Below are 16962 nucleotides of genomic sequence, written 5' to 3'. Positions count from 1 at the left end.
GGAATCTTCTGGAAGGTCTTGGGTCTAGAGTATGTACGAAACAAGAAAAGTCTTACTTCATTGAGGTAGAAGGAAAGGAATGACCCCAGAAGGTTGTCCTTTGACCTTCATAGGGCTCTATGACATGTACACACCCACTCACACACATGTCACACACAGGTCATTCACACACACAATAATAATGGATAAATAATAATTTAAAATTAGGTCTGATGAGATGGGCTAGTGGGTAAAGGTTTTTGCTGCAAGCCTGATGGCCTGAATTTCATCCCCAGAGAGAACCAACTCATCCAAGTTGTCCTCAGACTTCCACATGTTTACTCTGTCGAGGTCGTCATACACATTCAAATAAAATGGATGCAATAAAAATGTAAAGAAATGCATTGTTAAAGTTGTGTTATTTTACACCATGTCTGGGAAAGCGGTATTGGGGTCATGTGGTATCACAGACTCATTGAATAGAGACAACACCAACGAGAAGCCTGCTGCTCTGCTGAGAAGTGAGGCAATCTTGCTTCCCTCCTTCCTAGCCTACATGACAGCTAGCTCCCTCAGGAGTGCTGGGATTGGTTTCAATGGGTCCTTTGTTTCTTTGGGCCTCAGGTTTTCTCCTGTGATGTAAGATGTGCAAGCCAGGCATCTGTAGGAATCCTTCAAATTCCACCGCTGTATTACTGAGCTAGAGTGCAGCTCATGAGACTGAGCTGGTACAAGAGTCTAGGGCCCATTCTCAGTATGGCAGAAGTCAAACTTTTTTGTTGCAATTTTATCGGATGCAATTGAGGTGATAGACTTTGTATCTCAAACATTCGTTTGCTCAAGGGCTCTATATAGTTAACAGCTTTGTACACAATGAGAGAGGAAGTGCAGCCTGAAAAACTGGGGGAGGGAGGGAGAATCAATGGACAATTGGTACAGCCTTGAAATAAGCCTTAAGTAGATTATCTGCAGGAGGGAGAATAATCTGTTTTCCAGGCCAGCATAATCCTTTTTAGGAGAATTTTTAGTGTAATTATCAGATGGTGAGTTTATTCATAGTTGTTTTGAAAGTAAATTAAATAATGGATAAGGAGAGGGGGTGTCTGTCAAGGAGAGGCAAACTCCTCTCTGGTTAATGAGGCAGGATTCTCAGATCACCAGTTTGGAGAATTTACAGGGGAGGCTTATTCAGAAAGCTTGAATTACAGAATGCAGGCAGAAATCACATCTGAGCCAGCCACTAAACGAGGCCCAACTGGGTACAAAACAACAGCCATTTCTGAAGAATTAAGAAGCAAGTTGTGTTCTAGAATGTTCCTTCCATTACTAAAAGATTTGTTGTTTTGCATAAGAAAAGCATTAAAATTCTGGCCTTGCTTTTCTTCAGCACACACACCCAGGAAACACACAATCACTCTCTAATCATAGATCACACACACCATTCTCACCATTACTGCTTCAGCCTCATGGATGTGTAGGAGCCTCTGCCTCTGTTCCACGGTATTATCTCCAGAGAAGACTGAAGAACAAGTTTTCCTAGACCCTACGCAACCATCTGGATTCAAGATTGGAAAGTATAAAATTATCTAGGAATGAACACTTGAGCCTTACCTCACAGTGTGGCACCCCAGTAACCTGATGATTTTCAGTGAAAGACCCTTAGAGACCGAAGGATTCAGATTTACGGTTTGCCTGAAGAGTCCCTCAGTGCTTTAGTTTCGTTTTCTGTCTCTGTGACAAAACACTCTTATAAAAGCCAGTTAAAGGAGAACAGGTTTACTCTGCCTCATAGTTTAAGGGCACCCTCCACCACCATAGGGAAGTCATGGCAGCAGGAGCTTGAAGGAGCTGATCACCTCACATCCACAGTCAGGAAAGGGAAGGATGAGTGCACCACTACTGCTCAGTTTCTTTTCTCCAAGGCCAAGGGAACGGTACCACTCATAGTGGGGCCATATCTTCTCATTAACACAACCAAGATAATACCTCATAGGCATGCCCAGAGACCCATCTCACAGGGGACAGTTAACACTGACCTTCCCATGCATCTGCTAAAAGACATGCTAACCAAAGGGGAAAGAGATTCCCGTCAGTTCCTTCTCAGACTTTCACCCTCTAAACTCATAGCACAACCTAGAGTGTAGTTCATAGCCAGCGCACAAGATGCCGTGAGGTCAAAGCCAGCCTTCAGCAGTGCAAAACTCATGTCACAAGAAGACGAAAGCGTGTCACCAAAGTTCACAGACTTTCCCACGAGTACTGTCTCTCTTCAAGCCCACCGACTCTTCTAAAGAAAATGGGTTCAAACTAGTGGGGCTGGGATGTAGTTCAGAGATGCCTAGCATGCTGGGCACTGGATTTGACCCCCAGTACCCGGAAAACTAACAACAGGAGTAACAGTCTTTTCTAACGTAGCACGACTTGAGGAATACTCTCTCCCATGGCAACTTAGTATATTTTCTGTTGGTCCATTTCTTCCTCTAGAGATCACTTACTGCCTTCAAAAACAACCTGCCTTCCCGATTCCTCTCTAACCCGTGAAGAGAGGTGTATGCATACCTGAATCTCCCTGGGCTTGGCGAACTGCATTGCTTAGAGTTGTCATTGCTGTCACTAAGTATCTGAGGAAACCAACACAAGGAAGGAAGGACTTCTTTCAGCTCACCATTTCTGTATGTCCTTTGCTTGCTGTATTCCTTTTGGTCTGAGGGTGGGGGCAGGGGGGTGGTGATAGAAAGCAGAGAGACAGGACGGGGCAAGGAGTTCAAAGACACACTTCCCATTGTCTTACTGCGTAATTAGGGTTTCTATTGGTGTGCGGAGACACCATGGCCGCAGCAAATCTTATAAAGTGTGCGGAGACACCATGGCCGCAGCAAATCTTATAAAGAAAAGCGTTTAATTGGGGCTGGCTAACATTTCAGGGGTTTAGTCCATTATCATCATGGCGGGAAGCATGGCGGCATGCAGTCAGACATGGCGCTGGGGGAGCTGAGAGTTCTACATCTCGACTGGCGGGCAGCAGGTAGAGGGGGGTGTAGAGAGGCGGGGAAAGAGAAGAGAAGAGAAGAGAAGAGAAGGGAAGGGAAGGGAAGGGAAGGGAAGGGGAGGGGAGGGGAGAGGAGAGGAGAGGAGAGGAGAGGAGAGGAGAGGAGAGGAGAGGAGAGGAGAAGAGAAGAGAAGAGAAGAGAAGAGAAGAGAAGAGAAGAGAAGAGAAGAGAAGAGAAGAGAAGAGAAGAGAAGAGAAGAGAGTGAGTGGCTTGGGCTTCTGAAACTCCCAAAGCCCACCTCCAATGACACACTCCCTCCAACACCTCCTAAATCCTGTCAAGTAGTGCCACTCCTTAACAACCGAGCATTCAAATATCTGAGCCTACTGGGGTCATTTGTATTCAAACCACTACACTTTCTTTCTTCAAACCAATCTCTATCTCTTGTAATAACCTCAAATTGTGCATGGATTTGTCCACTGATGAAGTCTGAGTGCTTGTGATGAAGTCATTTCCTAAAGCCCCTGGGCTGATGGACACCTGGGCCTTTATGGACCCTTCAGGCTCATACTGGAACAGGTTCAATGTGCCTTTCCTCACAGTGGTGGCCCTACTGCTGGGGAGCTCAAGTCTGCCATCCCCCTCATCCCACACATGCCCCCTGTATCCCTGGGGCCTGGGTGGGGCAGCATTGGACATCACTATTCTGTGAGGAACATGGAAAATTCAGAATAGAAGAGAGGTTGGCTCAAATTCAGACTCCAAAACACCACCAGCCATCCAATGGTCCAGGAAGGAATGTTTTCACTGCAAACCATCTCTATTAATACTTTAAGCTCTTTCAGAAGCAAAACAGAAAAAGAACAAAAACATAGGAAGCACAATATCCTTCAAGGGGGATGTTTACGTACTCACGATACAGAGTGAGAAATTTCAGAAAACGAAAGGGCTTTAGTAATTAGTATGTATACGTGAACATGGGCTTTCATATTCCCATTTTCAAATTGTACTCACAGGTTGACCTTGCTGAACAGATGTGACACCATTTGATTCAGGGAGGGAAGAATTTATTTTGGTTAGAAATTCATCTGGAAGCAGTGTATTTTTAGCCACTAAGTGAACCCATGGAGCTGTGATCAAGTGGTTCTCTGGTGCAGCCTAGGAATCTTGATGTTTGTGATGATGAGATGCAAATCACACTAGCTCAAATTATTACACTGACACCTGCGCTTTACAGCAAAGGTCTCAGCTCCAATGGGCTGGGTAGGCTCAGCCACCTGGCCCCAGGATGCCAATTAAACAGACAAGTAGTGGAGAAAGGAACCAATAAAAAGTCCCAGTGACATCCATCAATTCTATCTTCAGGGCAGTTACATGAAATTTAAATAGAGAGAGTTACTTTTCTATTGCCAGGACAAAGCATCGTGACCAAGGCAACTTATAGAAGAAAGTGTTTGCTTGGGGGCTCACAGTTCTACAGAGTTAGAGCCCAGGGTCATCATGGTGGGGACCATGGCAGGCAGGCAGGTAGGCATGGCAGTGGAACAGTAGCTGAGAGGAGGAGGAAGAGGAAGAGGAGGAGGAGGAGGAGGAGGGAGGGAGGGAGGGAGGGAAAGAGGGAGAACTAACTGAAAATGGTGTGGGCTTAAAGTCCACCCTAGTGACACACCTCCTTTAACAAGGTCACACACCTCCTAACTCTTCCCAAACAGTTCCCCCAACTGCCTACCAATCCTTCAAATACATAACACAATGGAGGCCATTCTCATTCAGACCACAACACTGAGGTGTACCTAACTGTGAAGTTCTAGTCAAGGTATGGTCATTGATGCAACACTATCTCAGCTCTGGTCCCACAAGGTGGTTCATACTCTAAAGTAGTCCAATACATACAAACAAAATAAATGATATAAACACAGTTAGAAAAGTTAGACCTTGTTCACAAATGTACTCATTAGCTGATCTATACCCAATACCTTCTGTTCATCAAAGAGCCACCGCCCGGGGTGAGGTCTAGGGCACGTGTGACGGTTTTGCTTAAAGATGGCAGCCATGACATAAATAGGAACACAGGATCACAAACCCGGGAAGGGAAAACACCACTAACCATTTCAGATAGAGGATACCAGGTTGGCAAAATGTTCTGCTAAGCTTTGTATTGTAGAAGGCTTATGCACTTGAGGAACATAGATACACTGAACATACAAAGACACCGGAAAAGTGAACACACAGCTACTTAGAAGTCTTTTACATAGATATTAATTTAGATTCTGTTTCTAAGATGGGAAATGGCTGCCCTCAAGCAATAAGGACAAGGTGCATAGGAAGTCATGAGTTAATCACAGTAAATGTGATCCCTCCCCATGAATAAATGAGTAGCTATCTTGTTGGGCCAAGAAAGGTTGCATAGATTGTGTGGTCTCCTCACAAACTCCGTTCATGAGATGCTCCAAACATTGGTCGCCATCCATATACGTAAAACCCACCAGGCAGAGGACCATGATCATATTCCTCCCCTGCATCCTCTCCTACTCCTGGGGATTTTCCCTATTTTCTCTAAATAAAATCAGTGTTCACTTGCCTCACTTTTTGTCCATGCATCCATATCCGTCTTGGATATAAGACAAGAAATTCAGAATCCAGTGGCTTGGGGGTGACGTTGGTGACGAGTGATTGCCCAGGGTCTTAGTACCCAGAATTAAACTCAATAAGAGTAAAGAAAAGCTCCATCCTCTCAGAGAACTTGCATCGTGTGTGTGTGTGTGTGTGTGTGTGTGTGTGTGTGTGTGTGTGTGTGTGTGTGTGTGTAGTAAGGCTGGAAGCCAGCAAGCCTGAGAAACCCTCCCGCTCCCACCCCTTCCCTCTCACCACCATTGTGATTGCAGGGACTTGCATAGCTGTGCCCAGCTTTTCACGTGTGTCATGGGGATTTGAACTCAGGCCCCCGTGTCTGTGTAGCAGGTACTTTTACACTAGTCAACTCCCCAGCTGAGGTTTCTACTTTTAAAGCAAATTTTAAAGTGTTTATCTAGATAAACACATGTTGACTTCAATGGCAAAAATAAAAGTTTAGACTTCTAACAAATTTTGGGATAATGTCCTCAAATCGACTCGTTTTTCTAATGTTTCTATGTGTTTCGTATATACAAAACCAAAGTGCTTGTTTGTTTGAGATAAATAAATTTAGAACAGGTTTAACAGGAGGTTTGCCTAGATGGCAAGTTTAGTGAATCGTATCAAGGATATAATAGAAGAGATGTTTAAAATTTTTTATTAGCTGTTTTGTGTTACAAGTCCAGAATCAATACCTATTATATGAAACAGAACACTTGTTGGTCACTTTATATGTATTAAACACATGTGTCTTTAACTCTATAAATGTTTTCACAATGTTCAAATGTTTGGACACACATCTCTGTGCATGCGCAGTTACAGGCGGGAAGGGTTTGAAGGCCATAGAATCACCTTAAAGTCACAGCGTGCATCAAGTGCCCCCATCTAACAGCTTGACAGAAGCAGGAACGTAAATAAGCCAGGACTTTGGCAGAACTCGGTTTCCTTAGTAATCAAAAGCCTGACAACAGCAGCAGAAAATACAAGCAATTATCTTAATAAAACAAGATCTGGTCTGTTGAGTCAATTCCTTTTTGCAGATGTCACTAAGAGCGGAACGATACTTTAAAGAAAGGCTTGCTGCTTTTAGATCAGGCTAGCCTCAAACCTGCATCAATCCCCATGCAAGTGTTGTCTGAGTGCTGGGGTTGCAGGGATTCTCTGCTGTGATTGACCATAAGATTTGTTCGAAGCATTCAGACTTTCTTAGGACATTGGCCTACTTGTAGTTAAGTTCTTATTTTACATTGGAACACTAAATTTTGTCCTTACTGGTTTTGGTGGCACATGCTTGTAACCCCTCATTCGGCAAGTAGAAGTAGAAAGATCAGAAGTTTAAGGTTATCCTTGGCTACATAGTGAGTTGTAGGCTAGCCTAGGCTATAGGAGACCCTGTTTCAAGATAAACATAATTTTTAAAAATTGCTTAGATTCCCAGGTAAGTGGTGTTTACTTTAACTCATGAGCCAGGGAAGCAGAGGCAGAAAGATCTCTGTGAGTTTAAGACAAGCCTACTCTACACAGAAAGTTGTAGGAGAGACCAGGCTATTAGTGTTGTGATAGCCTGTCTCTTAAAAAAAATATATATTGCACTTTGAAACATCTTTTATATATATTCAAAAGTAGCATCAATGACCATGAGTAGACTTACTTGGTCTGTTAAGTATACCTCATATATGGGACAGCCATGTTTGCCCAGAGTTATATAATGGTTGCTAAAAGATTTCAACCTAAACAGAAATTTAAATGAGCCAGATCCTGTTAAAAGCTCGACAAAGCTAACAGGAAACATGAATCACTCAACTCCTCTCTTTTAAAATTAACCCCTTTGAAAACATAACTAAAGTAAACCGGCATCCTAGAAAGTCTAATTGCTTTGAATATAAAGCCAGTGATTTGAGCAATGGCTCAGTGGATAAGGCAACGGTCCTACAAGTGTGAGGGCCAAGAACCCGTATAAAACCACGAATCCTAGCACTCGGGCCCCAGACCAGCCTGGCCTACATAGCAATCTTCGTATCCACATAACGGCTCAATAAAGCTGTCCAGAGCGGGGTTTGTTTGTTTGTTTGGTTGGTTGGTTTGGTTTGATTTTTTAACTTTTATGATTCTTTGTGAATTTCACATCATTCACACCAACCTTACTCATCTCCTGATCCCTTTGTATCTGCCCACCACCCTTGAAACCTCCCTCCCAAAATAAAATCAAAACAAAACAAAACATAGAGTGTATGTGTGTGTGTGTGTGTGTGTGTGTGTGTGTGTGTGTGTGTGTCACACAGTTACCCTTTTGTCCACACGCCTTTACTTGCAAATGTTCATTGCAATGAGTCACTGTTCTGGTTCGAGGCCTCTGGCTTCTGCTATACTAACAGTACTTAATTCTCACCGGAACTCCTCTCTGATATCCTGTCGTTGTCCTGTGTCGTGGCCTTGGGCCTCTGGGTATCTTCTGCCCCCCCCCCCATCCCAGGAGCCTCTGGGCGACTTCCCCACTTCATATGGCTTAGCAGGTGAATGGACCGCTTCCCAAAGTTTCTAAGGCAAAAGAGTAGGTTCTGAGAGTCTCTGAGAGTAGATTCTGAGAGTTCTGCAGGCTCAGCTCACCTGGCAGTACACCAATCAAAAACATGGTAACAACAGGGAAAGAATATTATTCGGTTCTGTTTCATTAGAAAGAGGACAAATCTAGTCAAGATGTGGATCCCCCAACCATTACTCACCGTCTTTCCCGTCTTTCCTGGTGCTACTGAAGGTGATCTGTTACATAAGGTGGCTCATTAAGTCATTAATTATCAACCTGCTAATTGTTGAGGGGGCTAGCCTCACCCTCATAGATAATTCTCTTCATGGGAAGGTAGTATCTGTCTTGTAATTCAAAATGAGCCAGGAGAAACAGGGTTAACAAGATTTATGGAGAGGACAGAGTTAGTCAGAGCCAGACTGACTTCTTGACAGGTTGCAAACTGGCAGTTTCAGAGATGAGGCCTAAGTTTCTGTCTCCCAGAACTAGAAAAGTCCAAAACAAGTCAATTCCAGAAAGAAAAAACAAACAAACAAACAAACAAAAAACCCCCACCCCTCATGGGCAGCCAATCAGGAGCTGTCGAAGTTGCCCCACCACCTAGTTTGAGACTATAGTCAAAACTATACTATATAACTATAGTATAGTTAATCAGCAAAAGTCCCTGAAATCCCCAGAGCCTTAACCAATCACAAAGGCACCCAAACCCTTGGAGACGGAGCCGACCAGTCAAGGGAAACATCCACACCATTCTGAAGGATGGTGGACGCCTGCCTGCAGGTTCTCTGCTGAATTAACACTCTTTGCTGTTGGGTACTGATTGAGCCTGGGGTATCATTCTCGGCAAATCATGGACCCTTGCGTTATTTACCTCTGTGTTTTCGGTATAGAGTACAGACACAGATAAAAACAGAGACGCCGAAGCTTCTCTCCTGTTTTTAGTTACCTTGTGTAAGGAGCCAATCCCCCTGAACCTGCCCCACTGTCAAAACAAGGTTGCAAGCATCTGCTTGACGATCTCTGTGGTTTCAGCCCTGGGGTGGGGATGGGCGAGGTTTGACAGATGATCGGTGAGTGACCACCATGCTTAGTGTTAACTGTCAATTTGACAGAATCACCAGGGAGAGGCCTCTGGGCATGCCTGTGGAGGACTTTCTTGATTGGGCTAATCGATGAGGGAAGACCCATCCTAGCTGTGGGCAAGTTATTGCTTGCACAGAGGATCTCTAACTGTACGAACGGAGAAAGAAGGAAGAGTGGTAACACATCCATCATTCTCAGTTTTCCCTATGGGCACGGCAGGACCAAGTGCTTCAAGCTCTGGCCAGCATGACTTCAGGGTCATGATGAACCAGACCTTAAACAGTGGGTTAGAGTGGCACCCCTTTTGCCCATGAAATGCTTTGTCAGAGTATGTTACCCCCACAAGAGATGAGAAACTACGACAATGCCTTTGCAGAGTCAAACGGGAGTCTGATCCGAAAGAGAAAAGACATGCAGAAGGAAAGGACGACCAGGCTCTCATCTGTGTTTAGTTGGACAAGAAGAGGAGTCCATGAGTTTTACAAAAGTAATTTTCAAATAAGCCATACTCTTGTGCTTCTTCTCTGAAGGTCTCAGGATTGAGGTTCAAGGTGGGGGTGGGGTGGATGTTAATACTCAGTTGTTCTGTCCTTTTGGGTGAGAGACGATTTATCAGGAAAGTTATCAGTGCCTCAGACTGCAGAATGGGAGAGTCTCAAAGGAGACCTTTAGAGGAGACTACATCCGCATGGCAGAATGGAGGTCACTTACAGGTTTGGAGAAATGGCGGAGGGTCTTTGCCACATCAGTAGTGTGTGCTTGCAGTCAGGCTGTCTCTAATCAGCGGAGGGTGGGGAGGGCAAGAATCTAGAAATACAAATGACATTAGTTCACCCCAGATGGCTGTAGTTTCAGAGACAGCCAAAGATCACCCAAAATGGAGGAGCTTTTCAAAACGGAATGGGTCTGGCTGATGGGATGTGAGAAAGAGCGTGGGTAGGCCTTGTGGAGTCCCCCAGACCGTAGACACGAAGCTGTTCCTGCCACCTTTACTTGATCCCCGTAGCTCTCCATGTTTTCATTCTGCCTAGGATAAGGACATGAGTTTCTCTCTGTCTCTGGATTCTTTTTATTTTATTTTTTTTTAAATCTCTATGAATGGTCTCATGCTGCACAAAACTTAATCTTAATAAATGTGTGTGCCTTTCTTTTGATAATCTGTCCTTTGTTACAGAGGACTCCCCCGGACTTAGCCATGGGAAAGAAAGATACTTTCATAGTCACAGAACTCTACACCTGAGTAAATCGGCCTTCCTAAGCTGTAAATGACACAGAACCCTCCCTTAACCCCACAAAACCCCGAGAAGCATTACTTTTGATAAAGAAATCCAGTTACGACAAACCCCACAGCAAGTTATCTGGTTAATTTAACGTGACTAATTTAGCACAAGTGGATCTGTAAAATGACTTTAAAAATAGATCCCACCCCAGTTGCTCACACTGAAGCCATCTGCAGGTCCGGTTCCCTCTCTCAGGCAGTAAAGCTCTCCGAGTTCAGCACTCACGTCCCTAGCACTCAGTGCACTGGAGTTTTCTGGGTAATTAGCACGCAAATGTGCATCTCAATGCAAGCACTTACAGGAGCTTTCATCGGTCCTGCTGAGGAATTGAGTGTGTTAGAAGGTGTGTTTTTCACTTAGGCATGCCTGTGTGACTATGAACACAGAGCAAATATTCTCTCTCTCTCTCTCTCTCTCTCTCTCTCTCTCCCCCTCCCCCCTTGCCCCCACTCCCAGCAGCAAGTGGTAAGGAAGGAGCATGGAGTGAGACCCTTAGCACAGTGGGTGAAAATGTACCCTTAGGTGGTTTGAGAATGGGGTGCCTCAAAGAACACTGACTTCCATTGAACATTACAGTTTTGCATGTACCTAAAATGTGGTTTTAAAGAAAGAAGAGTAGCTTCCAGGAACAAAACGCTTAGCTGTATTGAGGAATATTAGAAGAATACGGCCACTACTCCACTGGTGTGAACGGAAGGACACTGTGTCTACAGTCTACAAAGGCCGACTGGCTGATGGGATTTCAGTGGTTATGAGGAGGTCAGAGTGGCTCAGGTCCAGAGTCAGGTGTTCTGTCATGGCCCTGGAATAGGCATTGATTGCCTACCTGTGTGAACAAACATCCAGTGATTGTTAGGAAAATCCTTTGAGTGTAAGGATCGGTCATCAGCTTCTACCCAACTGTAAAGGTAAAGGTGTCATCAGAGGCTCATGGTAGAGGTCTCCCTGCTGTGCTCTCATCTGCCTGCCTGATGTTCTCCCCAGCAGATCTGGAGAATGTCCTGGTCGAACCTTCTCTGTTCTGTATATAAGAACTTGGTGAAATTGTTACCTCATTGGACCACAGGGTTTGAAGTAACCTAAGTCTGTATTGAGCAGGCCTGGTCACTTGTATTTGGCTCCGGAGTAAACCATTGTTTATTCCCCCTCAAGGTGAAAGCTGTGTGTTTGTGTGAGTCTGTGAGGGCATGCGCGCGCGCGCGCGCGCGCGCGTGTGTGTGTGTGTGTGTGTGTGTGTGTGTGTGCATGTTACTTTGTTACTGGTTATTTCGAAGCACAAAGCCCTCATCATGAGAAGATAAGGCATTTGTTCCTCTTTTACTGAAGAATTTACTTACTCGGGTGATGAGAGAGGCTACTTATGATGGGAAAGCAAGAGGCCGTATGGTGACTGAGGAATGATGCCACCACAGAACTGTATCACAGCAGCATCTCAGAGAGACCCCACTTAGCCCTTCCCTGGGTGGCTTGGGTCAACCCTGGCTGACCCAAATGACCACCACTTGTCCCTTGCTTCATAGCTATGGCATCTAAGATCATTAAACACACAGGATTGGCAGTTCTAATTATGCGTGTGGCTCCATGACACATACACATATACACAAACACATACACATGTACAACAAACTTAACCCAGTAAACCATAGTCCTCTCCTGGAAGTCCCCACCTTAACTCCTACTGACCCTACCCTTCGCTAAGGTTTGCTGGTAACAGAAAATAAATCTTCACTCAGAACCAGCCTTTAAGATTAGCAGATCAAAGTCTCGAAGAGGGAGATTGAGGCAGGATGGAAAGACAAGCAATTTAAGGGAATATGCAAAGGGAAAGTAGCCTGCCATGGTCTCTGGGTGACATTTCTTGCTAGCTGAGAGTCAAGCACTTTGACATAATCAACAAGATTTGCTAAGAAGTTTGTCTACACAAAGACAGCACTCCCTTTATACAGAGATAGTTCAGGTAAGAATGTTAAAACAGTAGCAATGAGTTCTGGACACACCTAAGCACATACAACCATCTTCCTTCCCCATATGTAAACCTGGAATCTTCTGCAATCTCATAAATAACAAAAACTTCACTAACATTATGACCATCTTAGCTCCCCTGTGTACTCTTTTGGCCTGTGGTTTTGCCTCTCACTTGTAATCCATTCAGACAAACCTCAGGGTCCACCCAATGGTCTCATTTACCTAACAAAAGTTCCCAGACTTTTCCTTGGAACTAAGGAATTTGGGATCTCTCTCTCTCTCTCTCTCTCTCTCTCTCTCTCTCTCTCTCTCTCATCACCCCATCCCTGGGGCTGTACTCTCCTTTCCCCAGCATTTCTTTTTCTGTTAACCACATTCATAAGTTCACATTCAAATCACTTAATGAAGTCTGATACTGCTTAATGTTGACTTACCTTGAAATTATTTTCTCTGCCATAGCCAAGGGTCCCAGAGAAGACTCCTTCAGGCTGCAACAGTGGGTAGGGTGGAGCTCTGCCTCTGGCTTCACTGGCTTTGAGACTAGTTACTTAAGTCCCTGCCATGGTCCTCTCTTGAGATGCTGGCACTGCCTCTTAAGTGTGTGTGTGTGTGTGTGTGTGTGTGTGTGTGTGTGTGTTTACCCTATGAAAACTCCTTCTCCCAGCTTCTTGGGCTTCATCTCGGAATTTCTTTTCTCTGATTAAGGCAAGACTCTGGGAATACTGGACAAAAGCCTTGTTCTGTGCCCTATCTCTCGGAGATACTGATTATACTGCTCTTGTACCTGTGACATTTGAAAGGACGGCTGGTTCTTATCTCCTGGGATTGAATTTACTCAGGGTACTGAAGGATGCATAATCTTTCAGGCCCTGTTTCCATGGATTTCAGAGCTTTTGTCCCCCACCCCAAACCCTCTACGGGGACCTTGGTGATTATTAGTGGTTACGTCTTCACATTTGTCTACAGTCTAAAGTTCTCTACAATGAGGCATCGTTACTTTTAGAACCTTAGAGCCTCCATGGATTTGAAGCTCGTCATCCTACAGGAGACCGGGAGATAGAGGGATGCTGTTGGGTACCAGGTGTGCAGCCTTCTTTGGTCTGGACCTCCCTGTTGGTCCCCCTAAATCTACCAGCCATCCCCTGCCTTTTATAGGTGGTGCATTGGCTTTAGCACTGTGGGAGTCGGGTATCTGCTGCCCAGGAAGGAAGACTGTGCAGAAGAGCCACCTCTGCTCCCACAGCCCACATCTCCTTAGACCGTCCCTATGACTGTGCACTTGCCTTCCGCAGTGATTTATGGAACCATTTGGTGCTGGGCAATTGCTCATTAATACACTACATATCACCCAGCTTGTCACCAGTCATGGCTGCTATCCCACAAAGTCAGGGCATTAGAGAAAGGACTGGCTGCCTCCAGCCCAGGAGGAGAGTGCTCCAAAGCAAACTGCACCTCTCACTGTTCATCTTTCTTTGAAAGATGGGGCAATGGTAAACATGCGCCAGGGAGAGTTTGCTGTGTACGGCCCCTCCAGGGCGGGAGGAGTCATGGATCCCAGTCCCCTATCAAAATACCCTTCCTAATCAGCTCTCTGTACCCTGAGCGCTGGAAAAAAGTATGCCTATTAAGTAGGGCATTAATTTTTTAATGGTCAAATGAATAATCTGGAAAGAAACTCATCATCAATCATTAAAAAAAAAATTGCTACTGGATGTGGAGGAACATACCCATAATCCTAGCTCAACTGGGAAACTGAGTCAGGAGAATCGTGATGAGTTCAAGGTCGGGTTAGGTTGTGTGTGGAGAGGGGGAGGGAGAGAGAGAGAGAGAGAGCACCAGAGTGACAGACACCAATAAACAAACAAAAAACCCTGCTAAATATCACAGGTCACAGACCACAGATGGTCCCTTCGGAGTAGAGCTCTCTGGTCTGTTTCTGGTGCTTTTGACATCTTTCCATTTTTTGGAGGGGTGGCTGATACAAGAGGAGAGTGGCTAGGATTAAGCCCAGGTCCTTCTACATATGCTAAGTTTATACTAAACTGAACTAATAGCTCTCGAATTTTATATTACTTTTACTTTATTTGACCAGGCAAAATAATGACAACAGGACGCAAACCACCTCATGTCTTTGAATGGCTAACTTTTCCATCCCGTCCTGCTCTGGAGGGAAGCAGACCAGGTGTCTACAAGTCTAAGGCTCCTTATCTCTCTGTTTCTCTGCCTCTGCCTCTGTCTCTGTCTCTCTGTCTCTGTCTCTCTGTCTCTCTCTGTCTCTCTCTCTCATCTATATTAATAAAATGAGGCTTAACAAAAAACCATTTTCTGGATAGCTAAATGCATGAAGTCACACAGCTAGAAAATCATCTGCTCAGACGATGACTATCAATGGCCGACGAGTGGTTCGATAATTCCGATATAAATACACTTGCCTGGACTCTTCGGAGTTTTTCTGCCAGGAAAAGACTGGAATCAAAAGGAAAGATAGACATTGGCTCTGTGTCTTCAGAGAAAGGAAATATAAATAAACTAATTGGTCTATCGCTCGATCTGTGTTCGGGGTACATAAGCTGAGAGAGAGAGAGAGAGAGAGAGAGAGAGAGCGCTCTGTGCTCAGCTGCGTTCAGAGTGATTAGTGTGATTCTGAGGGCTTGATTCCATCCAGAGCACCAGCTGTTCTCATGTAAAACAAGTGGGGGCTTTCTCAGAATAACCAGTCTGGCTGGCTGTGTGGCTGGGGGCCGTACCTCTGGGCTGTGTCGTACAGTAGACCTGAAATTGCCCCAAAGGCCTATTTGTGAAAGGCTTGGTCTCCAGCCTGTGGTGCCACCAATAAAACCTTGGGCAGCAGGAGCTAGTGAAAGGCAGGTAGCTTGCTTTCTCTCCCCCTCCCCCCTTGCCTTCCCACCCTCCCTCTCTCCCTCCCTCTCTTTCTGCCTCTGTCCCCCCTCTCTCATTCTCTCTTTCTCAATCTGTGTGGTGTGTGTGTGTGTGTGTGTGTGTGTGTGTGTGTGTGCGTGTGTGTGTGTGTGTGTGTGTTTATGTACACGTGAGCGTGCACGAGTGTGCACTGCCTTTGAATTGGATACTGGACATGAGGAGCACATCTTTTCTCTTTTTACTTCTAAGACATAAACAGAGCTGCTTTCCATGTCACTCTACCTACCACAGGCCCACATCAATAGGAGAAGCCAACTACAGATTAAGACCCCACAGGACATGGGGCTGGAGAGATGGCTCAGCAGTTAAGAGCTCTGACTGCTCTTCCAGAGGTCCTGAGTTCAACTCCCAGCAACCACATGGTGGCTCACGACCATCTGTAATGGGATCTGATGCCCCCTTTATGAAGACAGCTACAATACTCACATACATAAAATAAATGAATAAAAAGTGTTCTGGGATGTAAAGTGAGTAAATAAAGAAGGTGCTTTCCAATCTTTCAGTTAGTTGAGCATTTATTGTATGTTCAGGTAAAATCTCATCATTACCATAGTTGTTATCATTCATGTATGATGCGCGCAAGTCTCTAAGCATTTATCCAAGTAAATAAATAAAACCCAGTGCTTTTAATGTTAAAAGAACCATAAATGGTAAGTTCAAATACAATGTACTTCTTCCTTAAGAGTCGGTCTTCTCCATGGTTTTTATCAGGGCGACAGAAGGTTGACCAACTTGTCTCTGACCTGAGGCTGCCCCCCTGGGCCCTGGGCTGCACACCTACCCCAGTGCTGTGACCTGAGACTTCCCCTCCCCTGGCCCCTGGGCTGCACACCTACCCCAGTGCTGTGACCTGAGACTGCCCCTCCCCTGGCCCCTGGGCTGCACACCTACCCCAGTGCTGTGACCTGAGACTGCCCCTCCCCTGGCCCTGCTGCACACCTACCCCAGTGCTGTGACCCGAGACTGCCCTCTGGCCCCTGGGCTGACACCTACTAGGGATCAGGAAGCTCGGTCCTTGCTTAGACACCTCGGAGTCTCACGCACTGCTGGCAGCTTAACACAAGCCCAAGTTCCCTTAAGCTCCAAAATAGTATTTTCAAAAGGTGGGTGTGCAGGGCGAGCCATTCAAACTAAGACTCCGTCTGCCCAGTACTAATCGTAAACCTATAACAATTTGAAATACTCCTTCTTCTCTCTCCTTCCCTTTCTCCCTCCCTTCTCTTCATCTGCCCTCTTTCCCTTCCTCTCTCACTCCTGTTCTTTCTTCTTTAGCTAAAGATTTAACCCAAGGCCTTGAGCACGCTAAGTATACACCATACCACTGAACTATACCCCCAGCCTTCAGCTCCAACCTTTCTTCCCCTCTCCCCTTTTTCTTCTTTTTCACTCTCCTTTTAATTTTTCTTTTCTTTTCTTTTCCTCTTTTTTGATGAGGTCTACTATATGGCCCAGGCTGGCTTTGAACTTGCAATCTTCCAGCCTCAGCCTTCTCATACTGGGAGCTTCCAAAATCTTAAAGTAAATTTTAAAAGTTAAAGCTGAGATCTCAAAGCCTACAGGCCTCACACAGGTTAATCACAACTACTGT

The sequence above is a fragment of the Rattus norvegicus genome, chromosome 17, assembly GCF_036323735.1.
Source record: "Rattus norvegicus strain BN/NHsdMcwi chromosome 17, GRCr8, whole genome shotgun sequence".
NCBI lineage: Eukaryota > Metazoa > Chordata > Mammalia > Rodentia > Muridae > Rattus > Rattus norvegicus.
This window is presented reverse-complemented; position numbering follows the sequence as displayed.